This window comes from Anas acuta, chromosome 5, assembly GCF_963932015.1.
Source record: "Anas acuta chromosome 5, bAnaAcu1.1, whole genome shotgun sequence".
Taxonomy (NCBI): Eukaryota; Metazoa; Chordata; class Aves; order Anseriformes; family Anatidae; genus Anas; species Anas acuta.
Genome location: NC_088983.1, coordinates 49,370,907 through 49,384,662, shown reverse-complemented (window position 1 = coordinate 49,384,662; position 13,756 = coordinate 49,370,907). Strand labels below are relative to the sequence as shown.

Sequence of the window (13,756 nt, the reverse complement as noted above, 5' to 3'; positions counted from 1 at the left end):
GAATCACCAATGTCAAAAGAGACTGGATGTTAAGGAACAGCAGTAGCTCCATCCTGCGCTTGGTGTCTCTGCAAGGAGGGTACGGAGCAGCCCAGCAGCGACAGAAGGTGGCAGAGCAAAGTGACAGGGAAAAGCTGGTGAAGAAAAGCTGCATCTGGAAGAGCTGCAATTAACATACACCGAGGGATCTTTTACTCTCGAGATATGTTTATTTTTGCTGGATTTTGGATGGAGATGCAGAAAATGCATTAAACAACTGTCTTTCATCTGAATGTGTGTGCCTGTGAACATGTAGCATGCCTGGAAATACAGAGCACACAGATCAGAAATCCTCCCACAACGCACAGAAAAGCAGGCAAGAAACTAAGATACAGCCACAGTGGCCCAGTGTGTGTTGATGTGTGCTGCTCACCAGCTGCTTCTGGTGAAACACAGAAGACAGTGAGGGCTATGCACCAAATAGACCACAAACAGCTGAGTGAGCCATGGCCATGGCCACTTAGCAGTGGGGAGAAAAGTCAGGGTGGAAGATGGACGTAAAATATTGGGAAAATATCCATCCAGGTTCACAAACTGAAAACCAACCTCATGTCACTTGCCCGGTTCTCTGTTCTCACTTATTCACAGGCCTGGCTTTCCCAGCAGTAGCAGAGCAGGTCTAGCACAGTTACACAGGGAACTTGACAGAAATACCACCAGCCATCAGAGGGGAGCTGCAGCAGCACCGAGCTTAACGAGGCTCATGACCATTGCAAGGTGAACTCTAAAAATGGATTATTTTTTCCCTTAAGGCAGCAGGGATGAGGTATGCTCCAGATTTCTGATCACACCACACACCTGAAGGACAAAAGGATCTGAGCAACAGTGCCTTAAACCGTAATAATGACAATTAATTTCCAGACCCCAGAAACAATAGACAGCAGAGTTTTAATTAAAAAGTTTGAAAAAGACGCAGGTAGAAGGAGAGATTTATGACCTGGTTTCTGTTCTGCAGAGGAACCGAGCATCTGCAGCACCCGCTAAAGCGGGAGGGATTTATGGGTGCCCAGCACCTGTGAACATGAGGCCATATTTGTCTTGTCTGCTCTGCAGATGGGGAGGAAGCCATGGAAATAACACTTTTCACTTGGAAATCTATTGCCTTTTAGTGGGAGCTCTCACTCCCTTCCTATCCTTTCAGTATTGGTTGTTTTTCTCTGCTGATATCCCCACAAGATTCAGAACAGAGAGGGATGGGAAAGGTTTATTCTGCATCCCTTTGGGTTGCCAGCTGTGTGACAGGCCATGCTGTGCAGCCCCCCTGCCCACGAGAGGCAGCCTTGCTTGGCAGGGCTCTCCTTGCACCCCCACATCACCCCCACCCAGCAGGGACATGCTTGTGCTACCCCTTGGTAGCTCCTTGATATCCTCACAGCCCCCATGGCTCACCCTGTTCTCACAGGCACCACGTCAACCTGTGAGCCACCCCACAGACCGACCCCATCCCAACCCCTCTCCTCCTTTTCAAACTGGAGAGAAGGAGGAGAGAAACCAAGAGGCGAGCGGCCCCAATGCAGCCGACTGTCTCCCTCTTGGCTGGCCCCTTTGTGGACCATGGCCCTCATCACATCTCTGAGTACTCACAGGTTTAATGAACACTGCCTGGTAGCTTGCTGGTCCTCATCCCCTCCCTCGCGTTTGGATTCACACTTCATTAACCAAGAAATGTTTTTCCTTGGGGGTTTGTACTTCTTCCTCCTTTGACCCCAGCTTTCTACTCATTTTCAGTCTACTTCATGCCTGGCCCTGGGAAGAAAAAAAAATGAAGCAATTATGACCCGGATCAGCAGCCAGGAGAGGAATCGGTGTGGGAGATGAGATGCCCTCAGGTCTGGCAGCTAATGACCACCTCTGAGTGATGAAAGGAGCTCAGAGGGAGCTGACATCCATCCCAGCACACCCTCTGAGCTGCCCTGCTCAAAGGGGGCTGGGGGCACTACAGGGCCACGGCCGTGCTGAGGCACGAGGAACCCAACCCAGGCTCAGCCAAGCTGCCTGCAGCGAGAGCTGGGCACAGGGCAATGCTGCTCCTGTCCTTCCCGGTGGAGGCAGGCAAGGATTTGCTTCTGACACTGCTGCAGCAGCCGCTGCTCTGTGCCTCAATTCCCCCCCTCCAAGCACCAAAGACATCTGTGGCTGCTCCGGGACACTCTGTCTCTGCAGTGTGGCTCATCAGGGACAGGAGCCATCTGCCTGAGCCTCTACCCAGGGCCACACACATGGATACTGCCCCTGGGGAGCCAGCTGCTGACATGAAGCAGCGCTCTGGACCTGGGTCAGACCGTAAATCCATGGCAGCAGCAGGGCAAGGCCAGGCATGGCAGGCACAGCCCCAGCCCCTGACTGCGTGCACCAGCAGCTGGGCACACTCTCAAGAGGGATGATTCCTCTTCTGGCACTTGAAGACAAAGCAGTTTGCCATGCACCTTGTCAGGGAGGGATTAATCATTTTTAATTTCTTCAGACTTGCACATCAGAGACCTTGTTCCCAACCCTCCACCCCCAAACACACCATGGGTGGTTTTTCTGCAACAAGTGGGGTGGAGGGAAGGGGGCAGCTCCTCATTTATTTACTTCCCCGTGGAAAGCCCTCAGCTGTTAGCACTTAGCAGTGCAATCCTGTGTTATTTGAAGGGGGGATGCCCTGTCGGTAGCCAGTGCTGGGGCACCCTCCCCACGTGGCTGGCAGCAGCAAGGAGGAGCTGTGGCTCCCCATGGCCTCCCCCTGTACTGTACAGCAATAAATCTTTTTGCCTGTGGTTCTGACATTTGGCTACACAGGAAAGACAGAGCCACCCACTGCGAACACGGTCCGCTCATTACTGCTGCTCTTTCAAACCTGTTTAGTTTGTGAGGGGTTTTTTGAGCTCCCTTTTGAGTTCCACTCTGGCATCATCAGGGGCCCGGAGATTAGCATGTGAATTTGGGCTTTCCCAAAGTCTAAGGAATTTGAAGTTTTGAAGCAGCACCACAGGCACTGAGACCCTGCCAGGTGCGGCCTGTGGAGAGGTGGTGGCCAGGGCCGGGTGCTCCACGGCCCTCAGCACCATGGATGACAGGGGAGCAGCAGGGCGGGATACAGCCCTACAGACCCGCCTGGTCTAATCCCACAAGCCCCATTCCTGTGTCTCTTTGGACTCGATTTTGTTTCTGTCTTGCCCTGTCACACACATTTCCCATTCAGAGGGGTCATAAACAATCTCAGCAGGCCCAAGCCCACAGAGGAGGAAATCCTCGGCAGCTCTGGGAGGCCGCAGCCCCACAGTCAGGGCAAGGCCCAGCTGCTGGGTCTTGCCCCATGGGTCCATTTCTGCACCCAGAGAAAGCTGTTCACTGGTGGGCAGCTTTGTAGGAGAGAAAACAAGAAGCTAACCCCCAAACCACATCTTAATTTACAACCACAGAAAGGGCAGCTGCTCTTGCTGTCCCCAAAAACACGCAGCCCGGCCCAAAGCGATGAGTACAAAGCAGGGGAGCTTCAGCAGCTGCACTGAAATTCTCCACAGCTCGCAGCATCCCTCCTACAGGTGGGCGGTCTCCTCTCTGTTGTTGGCCTAAATCACATTTCAGCTTTCCAGCGGCAGGACCTGCTATTTAACATCGCCTTAATCTGCCCCCTCTCAACACTCCTCTCTGTCAGCCTTGCAAGAAGTAATTATTAAACATTCATTTAATCTTGGGGAAAGCTGAAAGGCAGTGAATTTATTCACCAAGGAGACACACACACCACGCACCCTGGCCTTTGCTGAATTGCAGCTGTGCCACAGGCTGCCTTGGAGAGCTTCCAGAGGCGCCTGGCATCCTTCAGGCACAGCTTGAACACTCCCTGGAAAGTGGATACTGAGCAAAAGTGGGAGCCCAGGCAGGGTCCACCTCTTCTCCCTACCACTAGTTACACTGTCACTAAACCACATCACAATTAAACCCCTCTAACAGCAAGTGAGGTTAAAGTTAATGAAGAATTTGAGAGCAGACCTCATTTAGCCGTGCTGAGAAGCTGCCCTCACACAGGCACAACATCGCAGATGAAAGGAGCATCACATCCAAAAATAAACTCCCATATCACAAAAGTGCTCATGCGTATGACGACAGGACACCAAGGACACATGAAGAGGTGCATCTCCTTCCCTTGGCTGCTAATTCAGACAGATGAGCACAAGCCTGCAGGGCCAATTCAAATATTTGTGAGCCAGTGATTGAAGGCAGGTGTCTGTGCTAGTTTGCTTGCTGTTGGCTTGCAAATATAAGGCTGCTACAAAAAGAGTGGTCAGCTTTCTCTGCTACCTTCTCCTTCTTTCCCCAATAAGCATTTACAGCTACAGAAGGCAAAAGCTTCCTGCAAGGAGGTACACTTGCTTACACCACTTCTACATTTCTCCCTTGTTGAAATGAACAATTCTCGCTTACCTTTGCCAGTTTTGCAAGCTACAGAAATATACTATCTACCAGCTCTTAAAAAACCTTGTCTAGGGGTTGGTTCACAGACCGCTCCAAGAGAAACAACCACATACCTGCAATGGGTAGGGGCTTACAAAGTGCGCTCCTCAGGTTTTCTACCCCAGCTGGTAGCTGGGCCTGCTTCTTGCTAGAATCAGGCTGAAGGCTTATTATCAACTGAGAAATCCCTGAAGAAAAAAATAAAAACTCAGGATTTCATCGTATTTTTGCATAAAATGTAACTAGGGAAAAAGGTCCTCAAAACCACAGCCTAAGAAAAGAGCTCCCAAGCTGGGCACTCGCTGTCTGCTTAATAAAGCTTTGCCTGATGGGAAAAGCTGCCCCAGCTGCATAAAGGTGGCTTTCAGGCACTCAGCCCTGTTTGGTGGAGGGAGAGCACTGGCAGGGCTGGGAGCAGGATGAGCAGGGTTATGTCCCTAAAACATTCTGTGGGCTTTTTTTTTTTCTTTTCCATTTTAAAATATAATTGTCAGCTCTGATCTCACACAGGATTCCACCTAATTCCTTGCATGTGAAAGCAGACCGCAGAACAACTGATGTGAATTTGCCACACAGCATTATCTTCATCTGCTTGTGTCCCCGCCTGCTAGAGGCAGAGCACAGGCTTGGCAGATGTTGTCCTGCGATGGTTTTGTGGTCCTCTGTGGTTTCTTTTCCCCTCCAGCTGCCTGAGGGGAAGGAGCATGTTTCTTCTCCATCTTGGCTGGAGCAGAAGCAGAGGTGAACGTGACTCCTCTGCCTGGCACTGCTCTCCCCTGCAGCCTCCTGTGACAGGCTCTGCCTGCCTCACTGACAGCAGATGTCAGGACGCTACTGCCAGCCTGCATGAGGCACAGGCTGAGCATTGCCACAGCAGATGATTTCTGTGACCTATGAGAGCCATCAGCTGTCAGGGAGGTAAAGCAAGCAGGTGAGTTTTAAACAAAGATCTGGCATTTGGAGGGTTCAGAATAACGTCTGCAGCTCTACCAGATAAGGTAAAATTTATTATTAAAATAAAATTAAAAGGTTCATCAGCTCTCGTCTCCCCTCTGTGCTTCTGTACACCAGGGTACAAACAGGGCTTGGCTGTGGTGCTGCTCTGCTGGTCTGGGGTAATGAGGTGCCTTGGGCATCTTTTCACAGCACTCCATTTCTTCCTCAGCCCATGTTCACCTCTGTGCAAAGTACTTCACAGTGGGAAGCTCTACCAGAAATCACACTGCCCTAGGGGAAGGAAGCAACAGCAGCATGTATCTGTGGCACCTTCGCTGTAGGAGCACCATCTTGTAGGGCTTCCTAGCCAGCAGAGGAAATTGGATACTAAATGTGCTCTCATGCACGCCAATAATTCCCCTGCTTTGAGTCCCATTTCACGTATAAAGACCAGAGAGGTGTCAAGCGATTAGTAGCACCTTAGATTTGTGTAATCAGATCAAGTCTCCAGAAAGCTGTCTGATGCAATGGCTGGAAGGAAACTGGACACAGTGAATCCTGAGCCTCCTCAAACCGCTTTGTTTCGCCTGGAGATTTCCTTACTGAGGGCTTCGTGAGGGAACAGGGTGAGCGCTGCCAGCCTGCGTTCAGCTTCCAGTGCCTTAAACAGAAGTGATGTGGCCGTCGGGAGGGTGTCAGCTCCTATTGGGGTTATCTACAGAGCCGGGACAGGAGGGAAGGAGATGCCTGGGAGCACCAGCGCAGGATGGAGAGAGTGCTGCAGGACTTCAAGTTCAGGACCCAGAGCATCCTGCAAGGGCACATAGGGTTTTTATCCTCATTCCAACACAATGGATAATTAAGGAGCAGCAGGTTGAGACTCTTAGGCTGCCTGCAGCTGGAAACAAACCTCTTGCAGAGGCTCATGTCTATGTTCAGCCCACAAGAGCAGAAGCCAAGTGAGTACAGCCATGATGGGAGCAGCAGTGCTTAAGCCATACTGAAAGCTTGCTACCGGGTCTATTTCAAGCAATACTTCTTCCCTTCTACCTTTGTCATTAAGAGGGGACATTCCTTGCTTCATTCATAGCCACCCCAGAGCTCTGACTTTCCAGTAACTGCTGCATGGGCTCAGAGAGCAAGCAAAGCTGAAAGCCAGTGCCTCTGAGCTCTTTAGGACACAGGCTCCAAATACAGATCCAGAAAAAGCAAAAAGAACCAAAACCACTTCAGAATTTGCCTTTTTGAAAAAGTCGTTTCTACAACAAGGCTTGTTTCACCCTCAAGAGTCTCCAAGTCCACTAAAAATAGTGCTGATGTTGACAGTACTTCAATCTGACGGGCTGTTTGCGTGCCTCCTGAAACACAGCCTAACCAAAGCGACACCGTACTGTTGGTCATTTGGGACAGGCAGCTTGTTCTGTGCTTCTAAAAATCTGTGTTGTGAAGTAAGAGTGGGGGTGTATCTGCACAACCAGGCCAAATTATCTTACTAGATTTGGTCAGTTAGCAACTCAGGCGCAGGTTAAAAAAGAGAGGGGGGGGGGAAGAGTTACAACCTTCTCCCAGAAAAAGAAATGAAACCTACCAGTCTTCATCTATTTAAGGTTCTTGGGATTCTTCCTGGTCTTTCTTTGGGAAATACCCTGTGATAACTTTGACAGAGAAAGGACATCAGAACCTGGCCTCTCCCCTTGCAATGGGATCTGTGCCTTTTGTCCTGTGTGCAGCTCTTGGCACCCGGAGGGGTGTGCTTCAGGGCAGCCGTCTGGCCCTCAGGCTAACTGTAGCACAGGAACTACCATTATCAACATTTGCATTCCCCAAATTCCTTTGCAGATCTCCACTGGGATAATATCATAGTTATTCTTTGTTTGCAAATATAAATACTTTACCGGACTAATTAGCTGGGAACTGCGTTTAAATTGATGCCACATGACACAATTTGAGTTTTTTTAAACAGTCATGTTAGGAAAAAGTGACCTTGGCTCCGTAAGCCTGGGGCATGAATGATTCGTGTTCAGCAGATGGGAGTAAGGAAAAAGGTTGAATGCAAACCAAACCAAGGGCTTGCAGAGAGCAACAGGTTACAGTGAAACTGCTGCCACAGCTGGCCCCTTATGGGCTCCATTGTACAGGTGGAGACACAGAGGCCCACGGAGATCAGTGCTGGAATTAACTCCAATTAGCTGGAATTAACTCCACAATTACTAACGTGCTCAGGCCAGCCCTCATTCTAAAAAGTGATAAAAATATTTTAAAACCTTCTATAAATAATATGCTGTGTTTTCTCTCATTGGAGAGTATAGACTGTGATAATTTTCTGGCAGCCCAGGTGCTGCTCCTGCGTGATTGCCTTCCCCTGCAACTCGTGTGATTAAGGCCGGAGCACGGATGGGTTTCACTGGGGTAATTTCTAAATTAAGCCCTTAAGTATCCAACTAATTTTGATTTCACCAGGAGTTAAGCACCTGCTTAGCTCTAAGTACCTGCTTAAACACGGGGCTGAAGTGGGGCTCAGTGGAGGCTGATCCTGACGGTGCTGGGAAGGTTCAGGCTGAGCAGGGAACCTCTGCCTGCACAGTGAAATCAGAGCAGTGCAGCAACACGTTCAAAGCAAAGCCCGCTGCCAACAATTTACATTGCTCAAAAGCATGTTTTCATCCCACCTGAGGGCTGCCGCATCGCCTTGCAATTTCTGAGACTGACATGCTGCCAGTGTAAAAGGCCCTCGGCCGCTCAGGAACAATTAATTGGTGACACTGGCAATTATGCTGGGATTGATCACCTCCCTCCTCAGGTTCATTCAGACTGCAGCAATAATGATAGCGCACCATGCTCTCTGGTTATGACACGACTTGATTTGTGGTCTTTACAGAAATTAATTGGAGTTCAAATCAACAGTCTCAGAAGCCAAGTTCATAATATCTACAAAGAAGTGGCAAAAATCTCCACTGCGGCTCTTCCATTTCATGCCAGTTTGCAAGTTGAAGGTGTTTTTTTGTTTGTTTGTTTGTCTGTTTTTAGTGGCAATATTAATGGGAAATGCTCTTTTCAGCAGGGAGGCAAAAATACGCATACCTGTGCTGAACACCTCAATAGCACAAGGGGATATTTAAGATCTGTACGCCTAAAAAAAGTTGGGCAACATCATTTGTAGGCCAGAAGTACTAGCAGTGAACAGTGGCCAAGCTGAATATTGCCAAGTTTGAATCAGAAGGTATAAACAGCACCATTTTAAAAGCTTTTTCCTTCCAAACTCTCCTCTGGTATTGTGTAAATGGTGAACCTGAAGCAAGAGCAAGGCAGACAAGAGTTGTGTGGCTGCTGCTGAGCACACCGTGCCATCAGGAGGGCTCTGGCTGAGGGCTCTGCAGGGCAGCGGTCATCTTTCTGCTGTGTCCTTGTGCAGCTCCAGATAACGAGTGGGCTTCCATGCTCCTAAGGTAAGAGCAATAACATTATTGATAAACTTGTGTGTTGATGCTGAGAACAAGGGAGCAGACCACTGGAGCCATCTTCTTGAAGGAACCAACCCAACAAGTCAAAGGCCCAACTTTTTGCTCCTCGCTGTGACCATCACAGAGACTTTGTGCCTCAGTTTCTCCTCATGGTATCACTCATGCCACAGAGCCAGCAGCAGGGAGAACAGCCCTCAATGCCTTGCCTTGCTTGAGGTATGCAACTGCAGTTAGGGACAGCTGCTGAAACAGAGAATCTGAAGACCAAAAGCAAAAGGATCCATACAACCCGTCCTGCTCAATCCAGTTACACCCACGTCCTAGGAACAGCAGGCCCCTCTCCTCCTGCTCCTGTTACTCACCTGGGGACACCACCTAAACGAGCCGTGCCTGAAGGAAGCTATTTCTGCTCTTGGGTTAGTGACCCATCAGCTTTACTCTGCTCCTGATTCATCCCAGAGGCTGTTGCCTGCTGCCCCGACAGAGCCCTGCTCGCTATTTCTGCAGGCAGTGCAATGCAGGCCACGACAAATCAAACCATAATTCAGTCCAAATCTGAGCCATACATCTTTGCTTAAACAGCACGGTCTAGGAGCAAAATGGAAACAGAGTGATTTTCATGCTGAAGGACTAACGTGGCACCGTGGAGTTTGTAGGTACCTGCTGTAGCAATCACAGGAAATATCATACGATTTAAACTGATAAAATGAATAAACCAGAGGCCCTGGGCTTTTCTGTATAAGCCATTGTGCTGTATTTAATGTACTTGCTGCTTCCAGCTTTATCAGGTGTCCTAGACAGTAAAAAGCTGTAAAAAAGATTGGAACTCTCCCTGAGACTACTGTGGTGCCTCTTTGTCCAAATTACAGGTTTTTATATGCAGTTTCTAGATTGCGGTCTTTTATGTTAGGCAAATTTTAATTTAGGAGAAGTTGAGATGATTGATTCTGGATTCAAAATATTATTTTCTTTGAAATTTATCCTATTTCAAGCTAAAGAATTAGGCTTAGAGAAAAAAATCACAGTCAGGCAGATAATTAAGAAGCAACCAAACCCACCAAATGCTGCAGTACACCCAATTAACGATGACTGAATGTGACCCTGTAAGGAGAGAGGGGAAGATTCAATCTAAAATATTCAGGACCCGGTTTTCCCCCTCCTTCCCATCACCAGTTTCATTGATCTCACTACCTGAGTAGCTACAGCAGAAACCACTGTCTCCCTCAACCTTCTCGTATAATTTCAAGTTATTCTAGAAATTAAAACGAGAAACAGATGTACGGAAATTTGGTAAATTCCGCATGATATACAGATGAATTCACCCCTCCAAGTCTTCAAAGGGACTGGGGTGGCCTACGAGCTTGGGCTCCCCTCCTCCGCTGTGCTGAACAGAAAATTGGGGATATAAACAAGGTACACAGTGAACCTTGCGGAGCAAGTGGGAGAAAGCATGAATAATTTCCATGTGTATAATCAGCACGCTGAAGTCAGCGCTAGACACTTCACACAACATGTGCATTCCAGCTGCAAGGTGCGTTTGCAGGGTAGCTCACCCACCTGAAATACAGACAGGAAATATGGTTTTTCCAGTGTCTGAGTGTAACAAGATAACGCAGCTGAGCTTAACCCTGCCTACACCAAGACCATGGCAGGGAGAAGCCCAAAGGGCCGTTCACATGCTTCAGGCATCTCGCTGAATCGGGAGCCGGAGTGAATCTTGCTGTCGGGCGGTGTTTTTATCTTCTGGCAGGGGAGCAAAATCGCTGGTCTGGGGCCAGCCTCTGACCGTGGCACGGCTGTTATGTTCAGACAGGATGACGGCCTCGTTGTTACCAGGGACGGCAGCTCCGGAGGGCAGGCACGAACATGGAAGGAAGGAGTATTTTGGGATCAGCCCACACGCAGCTGTGAGCGGAGTCCCCCACCTGGAGCCAGCTCGGGGCAGGGAGGAGCTGTCTGGGCTGCTGCATGCTGCTGCTGCATACCGCACGCGGCTCTTCGGAGGCTATTCTAGTAAAAATTAGCCAAAAATGGAGCCCAACAGGCTGGAAACACAAGAATCACAATGGCCAGACCTGAGGAAACTTACTTGCCTTGATGTTTTGGCCACAAAGAGGGAAGCAGCTCTGATGGTGTGCCACGAAAAAGAAGTTGACGTCAATTTCCTAAGTCCTTGTGACTCAGCAAGCACTTAGGATTGCCAGCTTGCTTTACAACCAGGAACGTTTGCATCCTTACAGGGGAACAGGGCAGCAGCACGTTTCATGTTTCCAGAGGACAGCACCAACACACGGCTATTCTGTAGCAGAAGATTTTAAGCCTGCCTCACAGCCAGACCTCAGGGCTGCTTGGCCTCACGTCTCAAATGGGGAATGCGATCAGCCTTCGTCTTTTGACAACAGACAGAAAAATTCTCATGAAACATATCCGTGATGCTTAAAGGGATACACAAGGAGCTGTCCTGACATCCAGCTCCGCGGGCTACACAGAGCTAATCCTGAGCCTGTGGAAAGCTCCAGACTTGAGCATCAGAGTCACTGCCAGGAAGCCTAAAGTTTATTTAGTTTCAAAAAATTTTGTTAAACCAAGGAATGTAAATAGATGGGGCTCACAGCCTCAACACCAGATCTCCTGGGTGAGCAGGACTCGATGCAAACTGAGGGATTTAACCTGCGAACGCTCTCCGGCACAGCACTCACAAAGATAACAAGGCCATGAACCCTGTGGGAGACTACGTGTAGGAAGAAGCATGTTTATAGTGTTTGTAAGATTTGCAGGACTGGACTCCAGCAATGCACGCAACCTTTTAACTTGCTGCTTGCTTGCGACTTGCTGCAGGCTACAGAGGGAACCAGCATCCAGGCTGGGGTTTCCAGGCTTTTTGGCTTCTTCCGAGATGGCTTCCCTCACTTGGCATAGTCCTCACTTCGGATCCGTGCTCCTCCCTTTACAAAGCAGGCTCAGAAGTCTTAGGACTGCGCTGAGTTATTATGCAGTAACTCAGACAGCATCTTTCAGGACATACTAAATTAAACCATTACCTCTACCTCCGAAATTCTTCTTCTTGAAAGACCGTTTCTACCTCATATCATTTATTAATCTCAGCTGCACTGAATTATTAAACTGAAATCCTCAATTACTCCCATCACTAAAAATACCAGTGTGGCTTTTAGACCCACGTTTCTACTTTTTACTGTAATGCATTCTTCATTTTAATTACTGGCACCACATCTCCAAAGGCCACTGTCTTATCTTTGCAGGATATTTGTCAACCTAAAAAAAGGGTGACGAGTGAGTAAGTCATTAGGTGTGACAAGCAGCGAATTCCTGAAGGAGAAGGACGTGGAAAAAAAATCACATTTTCTAGGCAAACCAAAGACATGTCAAAGTGAAGGAACAGGAGGAAACATCAGCTGTGTCTGCTGCCGCAGGTGTGTGTGGCTCAAGACACTTCTTGTACTCATCACCAGACAGAGACTTAATAGAGAGCTTTCCACGGAGGGAAAATAATTTTTTTTGGAAGTAAAAGTCAAGCAGGGAAACAAGAAGAGATTTACAGGGTAAGTTTGATGCCCACAAAGATAAGAAGGGCTCCCCAGGTAGTGTTCTTAAATGAAGAAATTAAGATCATTTGTTATCAAACCTATAAAATGCATAAACAACAGCCCTAGCCCAAAGTAAGCCTCATGTGGCCGATGGCACCTGCCAGTGAAGTACCACAATCCTCTGCCTGCCATTTTTGTGATTTAAGAACCTTTTTGTGATTTAAGAATGTCACAAAATTCCCATCCCCAAGGCCAGCTGATGATCTGCTTGGTGGAGGCCCACCATGAGAACTCGTCCGCACTTGTACACCACCCCACAGCAGAACTGACTTGGGAATTATAAAAGTTTCATCTGCATGAACCCCTCTCTGAGCACCCTACTGACCCGCCAGCTGCTCAGGGCAGACAGGAGGGTCTCCTTAGGAAGCAAAGGGCTGGCTGTGGCATGGGGGTGCCAGCTGTGGTAGCTTTTCTCTGACCAGCAGAGACTGGAAACCAGGACCCGCTGGCACACTCTAACGAAGGGCCCAGCAAAATCCCAGTGTGTGCAAACTGCAGCACTGCAGTCTTTACCTCGGTTGTTAGCTCACACTGAAGTCATTAATGCTTCATTTCATTGTAATGTAATTCAAATGTAATGCTACATTTTCATTTTTGCTACCTAGGCCAGCTACCACTCCTCTGCCTTGCTGTGTAGACACACCTGCATGCTGGCTGTGACGCCTGCTCAGCTTGTGATATGGGCATTGCCTCACAGGAGCTAGCTTTGGGTTCTCTAATGTAACTCCTGCCAGCCAGTGATCAAGAGTAAGGATCTCCAGGCGTGTGTGTAATGTCCAGTACATTTCCTAGAGAGTCAAATGCAGTAAATGGGCTTTCTTCCTCTGGGAACACGGATGTATCCAGTCATCATCTCTTTAAATTCACTTGCACCGAGTAGAACAAGAGTCATTCTCTTCTGTGTAGTTCCTTTCTTATTTGTGTGCTTTCAATTTCACTACTTGTAAAAATACCAGGACCAGCAATGACTTCAGCAAGCAGAGATAAAGTAGAAAATGCAAGGGAAGGCTCAGGAGACCACACTGGATTTTTTCCTTACAAGATAAATAATGTATTGCATTATACCTCTCATTCCCCTTCCAACCTTCTTAATAAGAAGAGACAAACACAAGCCCAGCTGCACACAACCAACATCTGACAAGGTCAAAAACTTTTAACCCACAGCATATGTGGTTGTAGTAAAGGTGCTATGAACAGTAGTTTTCGGGGACCTTTACCATCAGATGGATCCTCTGGAGATAATTTCTATAAAGGCTCTGTTAGTTTTTCAAGTTAATC

At 48.4% G+C, this 13,756-nt stretch overlaps 1 protein-coding gene and 1 long non-coding RNA gene across 3 annotated transcripts in view; one reads left to right on the top strand and one right to left on the bottom strand.

Moving 5' to 3' along the window:
- The window catches only part of LDLRAD3 (low density lipoprotein receptor class A domain containing 3), a 127,286-nt gene extending 122,520 nt beyond the window's left edge, over positions 1-4,766 (bottom strand). The window contains exons 1-2 of one of the 2 annotated variants that reach the window (XM_068684675.1): positions 4,551-4,766; positions 1,624-1,785 (exon numbers count right to left, since the gene is read on the bottom strand). The gene's annotated coding sequence lies outside the window, so the exon portion shown is untranslated. Of the gene's footprint in view, positions 1-1,623; positions 1,786-4,014; positions 4,149-4,550 lie in introns of those variants that run through there. The other variant, XM_068684676.1, reaches the window with a different exon arrangement.
- Positions 4,767-4,874: 108 nt separating this feature from the next.
- LOC137857750 (uncharacterized) lies at positions 4,875-8,206 on the top strand. Its single transcript, XR_011097260.1, has 2 exons — positions 4,875-5,407; positions 5,642-8,206. It is a non-coding gene; the product is annotated as an uncharacterized lncRNA (long non-coding RNA).
- The last annotated feature ends 5,550 nt before the right edge of the window (positions 8,207-13,756 follow it).